This window comes from Bos indicus x Bos taurus, chromosome 2, assembly GCF_003369695.1.
Source record: "Bos indicus x Bos taurus breed Angus x Brahman F1 hybrid chromosome 2, Bos_hybrid_MaternalHap_v2.0, whole genome shotgun sequence".
NCBI lineage: Eukaryota > Metazoa > Chordata > Mammalia > Artiodactyla > Bovidae > Bos > Bos indicus x Bos taurus.
Genome location: NC_040077.1, coordinates 6,556,083 through 6,573,049, shown reverse-complemented (window position 1 = coordinate 6,573,049; position 16,967 = coordinate 6,556,083).

Sequence of the window (16,967 nt, the reverse complement as noted above, 5' to 3'; positions counted from 1 at the left end):
GTATCTCTCAATGACCACTATTACAGAGAAGTGATTCACCTTATGTTACTCCTTACTTCTCACCTACCCCTTCTCCCAGGTTTTGTTGGTTTCTTAGCTCTTTTTATTGGTTACTTAAATCATATAATAGGAATTATTTCATAATTTCATAGAATTGCAAATAATACAATGCATATAATTTCAAATAAAATGCTTACATTATTGTTTCATTATTTTAGACTGTATCTTAATTCTCTTTAAGTGTAATGGAGGAATAAGACCCCTATGTTACCTTTACCTTTCTCTACCCCCAGTTCCCAACTTTGTCAACTACACCAGAACTTTTAAATTATCAGTATTTAGAACAATTTTTTGAGAAGGCAATGGCACCCCACTCCAGTACTCTTGCCTGGCAAATCCCATGGACGGAGGAGCCTGATAGGCTGCAGTCCATGGGGTCGCAAAGAGTCAGACACGACTGAGCGACTTCTTTCACTTTTCACTTTCATGCATTGGAGAAGGAAATGGCAGCCCACTCCAGTGTTCTTGCCTGGAGAATCCCAGGGACGGGGGAGCCTGGTGGGCTGCTGTCTATGGGGTCACACAGAGTCGGACACGACTGAAGTGACTTAGCAGCAGCAGCAGAACAATTTTATCTACAGCCACCCTGACCTTGTTTATAACTTGTATGGAAGACTCTGAGCTTTGTTTAGAGGTTAATTCTAAAAATTAAAAACAAACAGCCGGTACTATTATCATGTCATGATTATTCATTGCATATTCAAGTATGACGTTTGAACCTCAGGAGAAGGAAATGTAATCCTATGTTTATTAAAAATTTATTAGGAAAACTTTGCCATTTAAAGAAAATGACCAAAGAATTAAAGTAAAATTAATTCAACTTGAATCAAGCAAAGTTTCCTTTGTTTCATATATGGGAATGACTTTCTTATACAAGTTTTAGGTTTTATTCTGAGTTTTCTAGTTGCTTTTTCCCCCTATTAGACAAGAAACATATGCACCCTTACTTATATTATTAAAGCAATTCAGTTTTTTTTCCTTCCCCTCCCATTCAACTCCATTTTTCTGCTCCTCTTACTTGATTTCTTTACCAGCTGAGCTAGCAGCACAGTCAGACACAACTGACCGACTGAACTGAACTGAACTGAACTACTTGATTTGTTAGTAGAAAGATGTTTGGCATCCTGGATTAATGTTTAAGGTCACGTGTTTTTTTCTCATTCTATGTTTTTGTCTCACTGCTCTACTTTTATTATTTTTTAATATAAATTTATTTATTTTAATTGGAGGCTAATTACTTTAACAATATTGTATTGGTTTTGCCATACATTGACATGAATCCGCCATGGGTGTACATGTCTTCCCCATCCTAAAGCCCCTTCCCACATCCCTCCCCATCCCATTCTTCTGGGTCATCCCAGTGCACCAGCCCCGAGCATCCTGTATCATGCATCAAACCTGGACTGGCAATTTGTTTCATATATGATAATATACACGTTTCAATGCCATTCTCCTAAATCATCCCACCCTCACCCTCTCCCACAGAGTCCAAAAGACTGTTCTATACATCTGTGTCTCTTTTGCTGTCTCACATACAGAGCTATTGTTACCATCTTTCTAAATTCCATATATATGTGTTGTTATACTATATTCGTGCTTTTCTTTCTGGCTTACTTCACTCTGTATAATAGGCTCCAGTTTCATCCACCTCATTAGAACGGATTCAAATGTATTCTTTTTAATGGCTGAGTAATACTCCATTGTGTATATGTACCACAGCTTTCTTATCCATTCATCTGCTGATGAACTTCTAGGATGCTTCCAGGTCCTGGCTATTATAAACAGTGTTGCGATGAACATTGGGAGACATGTGTCTCTTTCCCTTCTGGTTTCCTCGGTGTGTATGCCCAACAGTGGGATTGCTGGGTCATATGACAGTTCTATTTCCAGTTTTTTAAGGAGTCTCCACGATATTCTCCATAGTGGCTGTACTAGTTTGCATTCCCACCAACAGTGTAAGAAGGTTCCCTCTTCTTCACACCCTCTCCAGCATTTATTGCTTGTAGACTTTTGGATCGCAGCCATTCTGACTGGTGTGAAATGGTACCTCATTGTGGTTTTGATTTGCATTTCTCTGATAATGAGTGATGTTGAGCATCTTTTCATGTGTTTGTTAGCCATCTGTATGTTTTCTTTGGAGAAATGTCTGTTTAGTTCTTTGGCCCACTTTTTGATTGGGTTGTTTATTTTTCTGGAATTGAGCTGCAGGTGTTGCTTGTATATTTTTGAGATTAATTCTTTGTCAGTTGCTTTGCTTTCTATTATTTTCTCCCATTCTGAAGGCTGTCTTTTCACCTTGCTTATAGTGTCCTTTGTTGTACAGAAGCTTTTAATTTTAATTTGCTCCCATTTGTTTATTTTTGCTTTTATTTCCAATATTCTGGGAGGTGGGTCATAGAGGATCCTGCTGTGATGTATGCCAGAGAGTGTTTTGCCTATGTTTTCCTCTAGGAGGTTTATAGTTTCTGGTCTTACATTTAGATGTTTAATCCATTTTGAGTTTATTTTTGTGTATGGTGTTAGAAAGTGTTCTAGTTTCATTCTTTTACAAGTGGTTGACCAGTTTTCCCAGCACCATTTGTTAAAGAGATTGTCTTTTCTCCATTGTATATTCTTGCCTCCTTTGTCAAAGATAAGGTGTCCACGGTAAAAGCAATCCTAAGGGGAAAGTTCATAGCAATACAGGCACACCTCAAGAAACAAGAAAAAAGTCAAATAGTAACCTAACTCTACACCTAAAGCAACTAGAAAAGGAAGAAATGAAGAACCCCAGGGTTAGTAGAAGGAAAGAAATCTTAAAAATTAGAGCAGAAATAAATGCAAAAGAAACAAAAGAGACTATAGCAAAAATCAACAAAACCAAAAGCTGGTTCTTTGAAAGGATAAATAAAATTGACAAACCATTAGCCAGACTCATCAAGAAACAAAGGGAGAAAAATCAAATCAACAAAATTAGAAACGAAAATGGAGAGATCACAACAGACAACACAGAAATACAAAGGATCATAAGAGACTACTATCAACAATTATATGCCAATAAAATGGACAACGTGGAAGAAATGGACAAATTCTTAGAAAAGTACAACTTTCCAAAACTGGACCAGGAAGAAATAGAAAATCTTAACAGACCCATCACAAGCGCGGAAATTGAAACTTTAATCAAAAATCTTCCAGCAAACAAAAGCTCCGGTCCAGACGGCTTCACAGCTGAATTCTACCAAAAATTTAGAGAAAAGCTAACACCTATCCTGCTCAAACTCTTCCAGAAAATTGCAGAGGAAGGTGAACGTCCAAACTCATTCTATGAGGCCACCATCACCCTAATACCAAAACCTGACAAAGATCCCACAAAAAAGAAAACTACAGGCCAATATCACTGATGAACATAGATGCAAAAATCCTTAACAAAGTTCTAGCAATCAGAATCCAACAACACATTAAAAAGATCATACACCATGATCAAGTGGGCTTTATCCCAGGGATGCAAGGATTCTTCAACATCTGCAAATCAATGTAATACACCACATTAACAAATTGAAAAATAAAAACCATATGATTATCTCAATAGATGCAGAGAAAGCCTTTGACAAAATTCAACATCCATTTATGATAAAAACTCTCCAGAAAGCAGGAATAGAAGGAACATACCTCAACATAAGAAAAGCTATATATGATAAATCCACAGCAAACATTATCCTCAATGGTGAAAAATTGAAAGCATTTCCTCTAAAGTCAGGAACAAGACAAGGGTGCCCACTTTCACCATTACTATTCAACATAGTTTTGGAAGTTTTGGCCACAGCAATCAGAGCAGAAAAAGAAATAAAAGGAATCCAAATTGGGAAAGAAGAAGTAAAACTCTTGCTCTTTGCAGATGACATGATCCTCTACATAGAAAACCCTAAAGATTCCACCAGAAAATTACTAGAACTAATCAATGACTATAGTAAAGTTGCAGGATATAAAATCAACACACAGAAATCCCTTGCATTCCTATACACTAATAATGAGAAAACAGAAAGAGAAATTAAGGAAACAATTCCATTCACCATTGCAATGGAAAGAATAAAATACTTAGGAATATATCTACCTAAAGAAACTAAAGACCTATATATAGAAAACTATAAAACACTGGTGAAAGAAATCAAAGAGGACACTAATAGATGGAGAAATATACCATGTTCACGGATTGGAAGAATCAATATAGTGAAAATGAGTATACTACCCAAAGCAATTTATAGATTCAACGCAATCCCTATCAAGCTACCAACAGTATTCTTCACAGAGCTAGAACAAATAATTTCACAATTTGTATGGAAATACAAAAAACCTCGAATAGCCAAAGCGATCTTGAGAAAGAAGAATGGAACTGGAGGAATCAACCTACCTGACTTCAGGCTCTACTACAAAGCCACAGTTATCAAGACAGTATGGTACTGGCACAAAGACAGAAATATTGATCAATGGAATAAAATAGAAAGCCCAGAGATAAATCCACACACATATGGACACCTTATCTTTGACAAAGGAGGCAAGAATATACAATGGATTAAAGACAATCTCTTTAACAAATGGTGCTGGGAAATCTGGTCAACCACTTGTAAAAGAATGAAATTAGACCACTTTCTAACACCATACACAAAAATAAACTCAAAATGGATTAAAGATCTAAACGTAAGACCAGAAACTATAAAACTCCTAGAGGAGAACATAGGCAAAACACTCTCCGACATACATCACAGCAGGATCCTCTATGACCCACCTCCCAGAATATTGGAAATAAAAGCAAAAATAAACAAATGGGACCTAATTAACCTTAAAAGCTTCTGCACATCAAAGGAAACTATTAGCAAGGTGAAAAGACAGCCTTCAGAATGGGAGAAAATAATAGCAAATGAAGCAACCGACAAACAACTAATCTCAAAAATATACAAGCAACTCCTACAGCTCAACTCCAGAAAAATAATGACCCAATCAAAAAATGGGCCAAAGAACTAAATAGACATTTCTCCAAAGAAGACATACAGATGGCTAACAAACATATGAAAAGATGCTCAACATCACTCATTATCAGAGAAATGCAAATCAAAACCACTATGAGGTACCATTTCATGCCAGTCAGAATGGCTGCAATCCAAAAGTCTACAAATAATAAATGCTGGAGAGGGTGTGGAGAAAAGGGAACTCTCTTACACTGTTGGTGGAAATGCAAACTAGTACAGCCACTATGGAGAACAGTGTGGAGATTCCTTAAAAAACTGGAAATAGAACTGCCTTATGATCCAGCAATCCCACTGCTGGGCATACACACTGAGGAAACCAGAAGGGAAAGAGACACGTGTACCCCAATGTTCATCGCAGCACTGTTTATAATAGCCAGGACATGGAAGCAACCTAGATGTCCATCAGCAGATGAATGGATAAGAAAGCTGTGGTACATATACACAATGGAGTATTACTCAGCCATTAAAAAGAATACATTTGAATCAGTTCTAATGAGGTGGATGAAACTGGAGCCTATTATACAGAGTGAAGTAAGCCAGAAGGAAAAACATAAATACAGTATACTAACGCATATATATGGAATTTAGAAAGATGGTAACAATAACCCTGTGTACGAGACAGCAAAAGAGACACTGATGTATAGAACAGTCTTATAGACTCTGTGGGAGAGGGAGAGGGTGGGAAGATTTGGGAGAATGGCATTGAAACATGTAAAATATCATGTAAGAAACGAGTTGCCAGTCCAGGTTCAATGCACGATACTGGATGCTTGGGGCTAGTGCACTGGGACGACCCAGAGGGATGGTATGGGTAGGGAGGAGGGAGGAGGGTTCAGGATGGGGAACACATGTATACCTGTGGCGGATTCATTTTGATATTTGGCAAAACTAATACAATTATGTAAAGTTTAAAAATAAAATAAAATTAGAAAAAAAAAAAAAGATAAGGTGTCCATAGGTGTGTGGATTTATCTCTGGGCTTTCTATTTTGTACCATTGATCTATATTTCTGTCTTTGTGCCAGTACCATACTGTCTTGATGACTGTGGCTTTGTAGTAGAGCCTGAAGTCAGGCAGGTTGATTCCTCCAGTTCCATTCTCCTTTCTCAAGATTGCTTTGACTATTTGAGTTGTTTTTTTTTTTTTTTTCCATACAAATTGTGAAATTATTTGTTCTAGCTTTGAGAAGGCAATGGCACCCCACTCTAGTACTCTTGCCTGGAAAATCCCATTGATGGAGGAGCCTAGTGGGCTGCAGTCCATGGGGTCACTAAGAGGCGGACACGACTGAGCGATTTCACTTTCACTTTTCACTTTCATGCACTGGAGAAGGAAATGGCAACCCATTCCGGTGTTCTTGCTTGGAGAATCCCAGGGATGGGGGAGCCTGGTGGGCTGCCGTCTCTGGGGACGCACAGAGTCGGACATGACTGAAGTGACTTAGCAGTAGCAGTAGCTTTGTGAAAAATACCATTGGTAGCTTGATAGGGATTGCATTGAATCTATAGATTGTTTTGGGTAGTATACTCATTTTCACTATATTGATTCTTCTGATCCATGAACATGGTATATTTCTCCATCTATTTGTGTCCTCTTTGATTTCTTTCACCAGTGTTTTATAGTTTTCTATATATAGGTCTTTTGTTTCTCTAAGTAGATATATTCCTAAGTATTTTATTCTTTTCATTGCAATGGTGAATCGAATTGTTTCCTTAATTTCTCTATTTTCCCATTATTAGTGTATAGGAATGCAAGGCATTTCTGTGTGTTGATTTTATAACCTGCAACTTTACTACATTCATTGATTAGCTCTAGTAATTTTCTGGTGGAGTCTTTAGGGTGTTCTATGTAGAGGATCATGTCATCTGCAAATAGTGAGAGTTTTACTTCTTCTTTTCCAATTTGGATTCCTTTTATTTCTTTTTCTGCTGTGATTGCTGTGGCCAAAACTTCCAAAACTATGTTGAATAGTAGTGGTGAGAGTGGGCACCATTGTTTTGTTCCTGACTTTAGGGGAAATGCTTTCAATTTTTCACCACTGAGGATAATGTTTGCTATGGGTTTGTCATATATAGCTTTTATTATGTTGAGGTATGTTCCTTCTATTCTGCTTTCTGGAGGGTTTTTATCATAAATGGATGTTGAATTTTGTCAAAGGCTTTCTCTGCATCTATTTAGATAATCATATGGCTTTTATTTTTCAATTTGTTAATGTGGTGTATTACATTGATTGATTTGCGGATATTGAAGAATCCTTGCATCCCTGGGATAAAGCCTACTTGGTCATGATGCATGGTCTTTTTAATGTGTTGGTGGATTTTGTTTGTTAGAATTTTGTTAAGGATTTTTGTATTTATGTTCATCAGTGATATTGGCCTGTAGTTTTCTTTTTTCTGTGGCATCTTTGTCAGGTTTTGGTATTAAGGTGATGGTGGCCTCATAGAATGAGTTTGGAAGTTTACCTTCCTCTGCAATTTTCTGGAAGAGTTTGAGTAGGATAGGTGTTAGTGCGTCTCTAAATTTTTGGTAGAATTCAGCTATGAAGCCGTCTGGTCCTGAGCTTTTGTTTTTTGGAAAATTTCTGATTACAGTTTCAATTTCTGTGCTTGTGATGGGTCTGTTAAGATTTTCTATTTCTTCCTGGTTCAGTTTTGGAAAGTTGTACTTTTCTAAGAATTTGTCCATTTCTTCCAAGTTGTCCATTTTATTGGCATATAGTTGCTGATAGTAGTTTCTATAATCCTTTGTATTTCTATGTTGTCTGTTGCGATCTCTCCATTTTCATTTCTAATTTTATTGATTTGATTTTTCTCCCTTTGTTTCTTGATGAGTCTGGCTAATGGTTTGTCAATTTTACTTGTCTTCTCAAAGAACCTGCTTTTGGCTTTGTTGATTTTTGCTATGGTCTCTTTTGTTTCTTTTGCATTTATTTCTGCCCTAATTTTTAAGATTTCTTTCTTTCTATTAACCCTGGGGTTCTTCATTTTTTCCTTTTTAGTTGCTTTAGGTGTAGAGTTAGGTTATTATTTGACTTTTTTCTTGTTTCTTGAGGTATGCCTGTATTGCTATGAACCTTCCCCTTAGGACTGCTTTACAGTGTCCCACAGGTTTTGGGGTTGTTGTGTTTTCATTTTCATTCATTTCTATGCATATTTTGATTTCTTTTTTGATTTCTTCTGTGATTTGTTGGTTATTCAGCAGTGTGTTGTTCAGCTTCCATTTGTTGGAATTTTTAATAGTTTTTCTCCTGTAATTGAGATCTAATCTTACTGCATTGTGGTCAGAAAAGATGCTTGGAATGATTTCAATTTTTTTGAATTTACCAAGGCTAGATTTATGGCCCAGGATGTGATCTATCTTGGAAAAGGTTCCGTGTGCACTTGAGAAAAAGGTGAAATTCATTGTTTTGGGGTGAAATGTTCTATAGATATCAATTAGGTCTAACTGGTCTATAGTATCATTTAAAGTTTGTGTTTCCTTGTTAGTTTTCTGTTTAGTTGATCTATCCATAGGTGCAAGTGGGTATTAAAGTCTCCCACTATTATTGTGTTGTTGTTAATTTCCCCTTTCATACTTGTTAGCATTTGTCTTACATATTGCAGTGCTCCTATGTTGGGTGCATATATATTTATAATTGTTATCTCTTCTTCTTGGATTGATCCTTTGATCATTATGTAGTGTCCTTCTTTGTCTCTTTTCACAGCCTTAGTTTTAAAGTCTATTTTATCTGATATGAGTATTGCTACTTCTGCTTTCTTTTGGTCTCTATTTGCATAGAATATCTTTTTCCAGCCCTTCAGTTTCAGTCTGTATGTGTCCCTTGTTTTGAGGTGGGTCTCTTTTAGACAACATATATAGGGGTCTTGGTTTTGTATCCACTCAGCCAGTCTTTGTTTTTTGGTTAGGGCATTCAACCCATTTACATTTAAGGTAATTATTGATAAGTATGATCCCATTGCCATTTACTTTATTGTTTTGGGTTTGAGTTTATACACCTTTTCTGTGTTTCCTGTCTAGGCAAGATCCTTTAGCATTTGTTGGAAAGCTGGTTTGGTGATGCTGAATTCTCTCAGCTTTTGCTTGTCTAAGAACTGCACTGCACACCCGACTCCCTGAACCCCGACAGCTGTCAGAGCAAGCCCGCCCCATGGGGGCAGGCAAAGCCAGGGAGGAACCTGTGCTTGCTGCGACCACAGGCCAGGCTCGCGGGGGTCTGAGGAGGACTCAAGTGCCCACTCCACTGCACTCCAGGACAAAGGGTGGTGGGCCGGTGCCCAGGGCCGCAGCAAGCTCCCCTGCTCTACTTTTAAATTCATCTTTTCATTGAACTTAGGTGGGGGGGGGGCAATATTTTTAACTTCCAACCACTTTCTCCTGTTCTCTTTTTGCATACAACACTTTCTTAATAGATGCCATCCTTTTAAGAAATCTTTCTGAGGATATTAACTAGAGTTAAAAAAAAAGTCATTTTCTTACCTGAATTATCACTTTGTTTGATTCTTTTTTGATCCATCACCTTCTTCATTCATCTTAGTTCTATTATTTGGTGCTGTTGCTTTACCCCCGGTATCATCTGTTCATACTTACAAAGGAAAGTCTAGGTTAATGAACTCAAGGACTTTGGGTGGATTTCCGCCACTGTTGAGTAGGTGGTTTTTTTCTCAAAAGGTCCTACTGATGGGGAAGATTTCAGAGTAAGTGGGCAAGTCATGCTGACAGGTAGGCTCCTTTAAGATATGTGAGCAAGAACACAAAGGCAATCAGGGTTTCACTCTCAATATAAGAGCAGGAGGCTCTTTTCTACTGCCCACACCCTCACTAAGAGACTTTCCAAGGCTAATTAGCACTGCAAACAAGGTCTGCTTAGATGGGAAGGAGCAGCCATTTTAAATACTAAATACAATCCATCTGCCCATTCCTCTCACTGGGGACCCAAGGCTTTCCAGGAAAGATGGCTTACAACTGTGCTGCAGCTTTGGGGACTTCTATGTCAATATATGTCAAAATGGCTTATGTGACATTTGACATAATCAGAAATCTATTTTTTTTAATTTTATTTTATTTTTAAACTTTACATAATTGTATTAGTTTTGCCAAATATCGAAATGAATCCGCCACAGGTATACCTGTGTTCCCCATCCTGAACCCTCCTCCCTCCTCCCTACCCATACCCTCCCTCTGGGTCGTCCCAGTGCACCAGCCCCAAGCATCCAGTATCGTGCATCGAACCTGGACTGGCGACTCGTTTCATACATGATATTATACATGTTTCAATGCCATTCTCCCAAATCTCCCCACCCTCTCCCTCTCCCACAGAGTCCATAAGACTGATCTATACATCAGTGTCTCTTTTGCTGTCTCGTACACAGGGTTATTGTTACCATCTTTCTAAATTCCATATATATGCGTTAGTATACTGTATTGGTGTTTTTCTTTCTATTTTTGATCCACTAATGGTTCCAGGCTATCCTGCTTTTAAAAGAAGGAGCTGACATATTTTTGTACTCTTTTCCTTTCATATCATTGGCATTTGAGGAGTTCGGTTCAGTTCAACTCAGTTCAGTCACTCAGTCGTGTCCGACTCTTTGTGACACCAAGGACTGCAGCACACCAGGCCTCTCTGTCCATCACCAACTCCCGGAGTTTACTCAGACTCATGTCCATTGAGTCGGTGATGCCATCCAACCATCTCATCCTCTTTCATCCCCCTTTCCTCCTGCCTTCAATCCTTCTCAGCATCAGGGTCTTTTCCAGTGAGTCACTTCTTCACATCAGGTGGCCAAAGTGTTGGAGTTTCAGCTTCAACATCAGTCCTTCCAATGAATATTAAGACTGATTTCCTTTAGAATGGACTGGTTGGATCTTCTTGCAGTCCAAGGAACTCTCAAGAGTCTTCTCCAACACCACAGTTCAAAAGCATCAATTCTTCGACATCCAGCTTTCTTTATGGTCCAACTCTCACATCCATACCTGACTACTGGAAAAACCATAACCTTGACTAGACGGACCTTTGTTGGCAAAGTAATGTCTCTGTTTTTGAATATGCTGTCTAGTTTGGTAACGACTTCTCTTCCAAGGAGTAAGTGTCTTTTAGTTTCATGGCTGCAGTCACCATTTGCAGTGATTTTGGAGCCCAAGAAAATAAAGTCTGTCACTGTTTCCACTGTTTCCCAATCTATTTGCCATGTAGTGATGGAACTGGGTGCCATGATCTTCGTTTTCTGAATGTTGAGCTTTAAGTCAACATTTTTACTCTCCTCTTTAACTTTCATCAAGAGGCTCTTTAGTTTCTCTTCACTTTTTGCCTTAAGGGTGGTGTCATCTGCATATCTGAGGTTATTGATATTTCTCTTAGCAATCCAGATTCCAGCTTGTGCTTCATCCAGCCCAGCATTTTTCATGATGTACTCTGCATATAAGTTAAATAAGGAGGGTGACAATATACAGCCTTGACGTACTCCTTTTCCTATTTGGAAGCAGTCTGTCATTCCATGTCTAGTTCTGACTGTTGCTTCCTGACCTGCAAACAGATTTCTCAAGAGGCAGGTAAGGTGATCTAGTATTCCCTTCTCTTTCAGAATTTTCCACAGTTTGTGGTGATCCACATAGTCAAAGGCTTTGGCATAGTCAATAAAGCAGAAATAGATGTTTTTCTGGAACTCTCTTGCTTTTTTGATGATCCAACGGATGTTGGCAATTTGATCTCTGGTTCCTCTGTCTTTTCTAAAACCAGCTTGAACATCTGGAAGTTCATGGTTCACGTGTTGTTGAAGCCTGGCTTGGAGAATTTTGAGCATTACTTTATGAGTGTGTGAGATGCGTGCAATTGTGAGGTAGTTTGAACATTCTTTGGCATTGCCTTTTTGGGGGATTGGAATGAAAACTGAACTTTTCCAGTCCTGTGGCCACTGCTATGTTTTCCAAATTTGCTGGCATATTGAGTGCAGCATTTTCACAGCATCATCTTTTAGGATTTGAAGTAGCTCAACTGGAATTCCATTACCTCCACTAGCTTTGTTTGTAGTGATGCTTCCTAAGGCCCACTTGACTTTGCACTCCAGGATGTCTGGCTCTAGGTGAGTTATCACACCATCGTGATTATCTGGATCATGAAGATCTTTTTTGTAGTTTTTCTGTGTATTCTTGCCACCTCTTCTTAATGTCTTCTGCTTCTGTTAGGTCCATACCATTTCTGTCCTTTATTGAGCCCATCTTTGCATGAAACGTTCCCTTGGTATGTCTAATTTTCTTGAAGCGATCTCTAGTCTTTCCCATTCTATTGTTTTCATCTGTTTCTTTGCATTGATCATTGAGGAAGGCTTTCTTTTTTCTCCTTGTTATCTTTGGAACTCTGAATTCAAGTGGGTATATCTTTCCTTTTCTCCTTTGCTTTTCTCTTCTCTTCTTTTCACAGCTATTTGTAAGGCCTCCTCAGACAGCCATTTTGCTTTTTTGTATTTCTTTTCCATGGGGATGGTCTTGATCCCTGTCTCCTGTACAGTGTCACAAACCTCTATCCATAGTTCATCAGGCACTCTGTCTATCAGATCTAGTCCCTTAAATCTATTTCTCACTTCCACTGTATAATCGTAAGTGATTTGATTTAGGTCGTACCTGAATGGTCTAGTGGTTTTCCCTACTTTCTTCAGTTTAAGTCTGAATTTAGCAATAAGGAGTTCATGATCTGAGCCACAGTCAGCTCCCGGTCTTGTTTTTGCTGACTGTATAGAGCTTCTCCTTCTTTGGCTGCAAAGAATATAATCAATCTGATTTCAGAATTTACCATCTGGTGTTATCCATGTGTACAATCTTCGCTTGTATTGTTGGAAGAGAGTGTTTGTTATGACCAGTGCATTCTCTTGGCAAAACTCTATTAGCCCTTGCCCTGCTTCATTCTGTACTCCAAGGCCAAATTTGCTAGGTATTTCTTGACTTCCTACTTTTGCATTCCAGTCCTCTGTAGTGAAAGGGGCAACTTTTGGGGGTGTTAGTTTTAGAAGGTCTTATAGGTCTTCATAGAACCATTCAACTTCAGCTTCTTCAGCATTACCAGTTGGGGCCTAGACTTGGATTACCATGATATTGAATGGTTTGCCTTGAAAATGAACAGAGATCATTCTGTCATTTTTGAGATTGCATCTAAGTACTGCATTTCAGACTCTTTTGTTGACTATGATGGCTATTCTGTTTCTTCTAAGGGATTCTTGCCCACAGTAGTAGATATAATGGTCATCTAAGTTAAATTCACCGATTCCAGTCCATCTTAGTTCGCTGATTCCTAGAATGTCGACGTTCACTCTTGCCATCTCCTGTTTGACCACTTCCTATTTACCTTTTTTATGGACCCAACATTCCAGCTTCCTATGCAATGTTGCTCTTCACCACATCGGACCTTGCTTCCATCACCAGTCACATCCACAGCTGGGTGTTGTTTTTGCTTTGGCTCTGTCTCTGCATTTTTCCTGGGGTTACTTCTCCACATTTGAGGAGTAGATTGGATAAATAGATGTACTACTTTGTTTGCTATCTACCATTGACTAACAACGTGGGCTGGGAATTCCCTCCCCACTCTCCCCAATAACCTTCACTCCTTCTCTCCATCTTTTTCTCTAACCTTTTCTTTTACAGATCACTACCTAGAAGTCTCAGAAATGATGTTGGATATATACCCAGGAATGAAATTGCCGGATCATATGGTAGATCTATTTTTTGTTTTGTGCAGTACCTCCATACTGTTCTCCTTAATGGCTGTACCAACAAGGTACAAGGATTCCTTTTTCTCCACATCCTTACCAACATGTGTTATTTGTTGTCTTTTTGACAATAACCTTGCTGACAAGTGTGAGGTGATACCTTATTGTAGTTTTGATTTGCATTTCCCCGATAATTAGCAATGTAGTGCATCTTTGCATGTGTTTGTTTGACCATCTTTATGTCTTTTTTTGAAAAATGACTATTTAGGTCTTCTGCCCATTTTTTAATCAAGTTGTTTGTTTTTCTGATATAGAATTTTATGAGCTGTTTATGCCCCTGGGAATATAGTCAAAGAAAAAGAAAACACTAATTTGAAAAGTTACCCTGATATTCACAACAGCATTATTTACTGTAGCCAACCACAATAAGGAAGCAACTTAAGTTCCATCAATAGATGAATGGATAAAGATGTGATATATGCCATGGAATATTAGTCATAAAAAGAATGAATTTTGCCATTTGTCACAACATGGATGGACCTGGAGGGTATTATGCTTAGTGAAATAAAGCAGACAAAGAAGGGCAAATACTGTATGCTTTCACTTTTATGTGAAATTTAAAAAACAAAATAAATACATGAATATAGCAAAACAGAAATAGACTCACAGATATAGAAAACAAACTAGTGGTTACCAGTGGGAACAGAAATGAGGGGAGAGGCAAGATGACATTAGAGGATTAAAGAGGTACAAACCATTATGAATAAAATAAATAATATATAAGGATGTAATATACAACAGAGAATATATCCAATAACTTAATAACAACTTCAAATGGAGTCTAATCTATAAAAATCTTGAATCACTGTATTGCACACCTGAAACTAATACTATATTGTAAATCAACTATACTTTAGTAAAAGTAAAAAACAGTGATGAAAATTTTCCTCCTTTTTTACCATAGAGGTTCTTTACAATGACCACAGTAGAAATTTCAGCTGTTTTCCAAAGAACAGAAAGTAAACAATTTAGTTTCTCTATTTTAAACAAATCTCTTTGTAGACTCCTACTATCAAAGAAAATATGTCACATTTGAAGAAAAAAATTAACAGGTATATTTAACTAAATAGTTCTTCCAACATGACACTTTGCATAAAGATAATTCATGTAACAATAAATATGTTGAAACAGAAAATATTCTTAATTATTCCTCATATGAATTTAAGAAACACTCTGGGGCATATATTTGGTACTTTACTAAGAGTTCTAATCCCCTATATGTTAGATATTAATATTCCCAGTATGTGAATGAAGAGCACAAGTTCAGGGAAGTTTGACAACATTCCCAGAGCACAGAAGCTAGTAATTACTAATAGCAAGGCCAAAATCTGAACCCAGGTCTCTCTGCCACTCCTAACTATTTCTGTATTCCACCTCCTATAGGCATTAAGAACGTCCCAAAGTACTGTAAGCACTGCACAAAGACCCACGAAGACGCTTAAAACAGGGGACAGTCATGAATCCTGGAAAAACTTGAGCTGTCGGGAAAAACAGTTAGAAATTCTCATGCTCAATGAGTCAGTTAACAGAGTTACACTCACTGCACTATATAAGTTTAAATGTTTGTCATAAATAAATAGACCCCCTTAGGATTTTCTGACCTTTCCCGTTAGAAAAAAGAAAAAATGTGCTGGAGTTGTGTTATGAAACAAAGAAGACAGCCTTTGGAGGCAGACAGAAATTATTTTAGACTCTATTCTATACTTACTAACTATATAAGTGCATGACACCCTAAGACTCAGTTTCCTCATCTATAAAACACAGATAATAATACCTTCTCCACTGAGTTATGGTGAGGATTAAATGAATAAAATGCTGACAAATACAGATGTTAAATATTATTTCCTTTCCACCATAGTGTCTTTTACTTAAACAACTTAGAATTAATAGAAAAGATATATTATGTGTATATTTGGTGAATACATAGTACTAAATAAAAATAAATCTATCATAGGACAACCTTTCTTTTTAGAATATATATACATTAAGCTCAAATATTCCTTTATGTATGATTTACTATGTGACCATGTCCTGTTCATTAGGGATCATTTATCATAAGGTCTTTGAAAACGTATTTCTCCTGGAGTCTTTTAGTTACTATAAAACATATTCATCCTCTTGCATCTTCAATCTGTTTAATTATTTTTGCATTATCATCACTACAACTGCATACATACGTTAAGGACAACCACTTTCTAAGACAATTTTTGAAAGTAACTATTTCAAGAAGTTTGCAATGCACTTTTATCCTAGTGAAATGCAATAAGGAAAATGTTCAAACAGGAAGATATGTAATAACTTCCATAGAGCTTAGGTGAAGAACTGGAAAAAAGTACTTGAACTTTGCACCTCTCATTTGTCCATTCTTTAGATAAAATACTTGCTGTCTTTTGGACTTGGAAAATGTAAATAAGTACCCATATAAGGGATAAAATTTGTTTAGCTTTCAAAGTGTGACTAAATGTAACCAGTTCAGACTTGTTTGTAATAAAAGTATATGTGTTGTCACAAGGTTCTAACATTTCAACTCTATTCTTGAATTGCTATCTTGTAAAACAAAACTGTTCTGCTAGCAAAGATTACTCTGAATGGTGGATCAAGAGGAAAAAAAAGGAGACATTATACATGGAAAAGCAATGCTTAACTGAAGTAATGAGTTTCAAGTAAGTGTCATTTGAGGAGAAAAAGGTAAAATTCAGTGGTCTTTTGTCTTGCTGAAAGGAATATCAGACTAAATCTCCTTCTCAATGACAATAAAATTAGACTTGGTAATTTGTATACCTATGTCACTTTTTAAAGTTTCTAACTTACTATGCTGCCAAGTCACTTCAGTCGTGTCCGACTCTGTGTGGCCCCATAGACGGCAGCCCACCAGTCTTCCCAGTCCCTGGGATTCTCCAGGCAAGAACCCTGGAGTGGGTTGCCATTTCCTTCTCTAATTACTATATCAACACCCTTAATGCAAACATGACTTTAATAGAGCCCTCTGAATTTGAGGGGGGTGGGGAATATACATTGATTGACTGATCAAGCAACAGACAGACAGAATGATACAATCTTGGTGAATAAACCAAATGATACAACAAATTATTTTTCCAACTTTCATTAAAAAATTCTCTGGAAGTATACACTAAACTGTTCACAGTGGGTA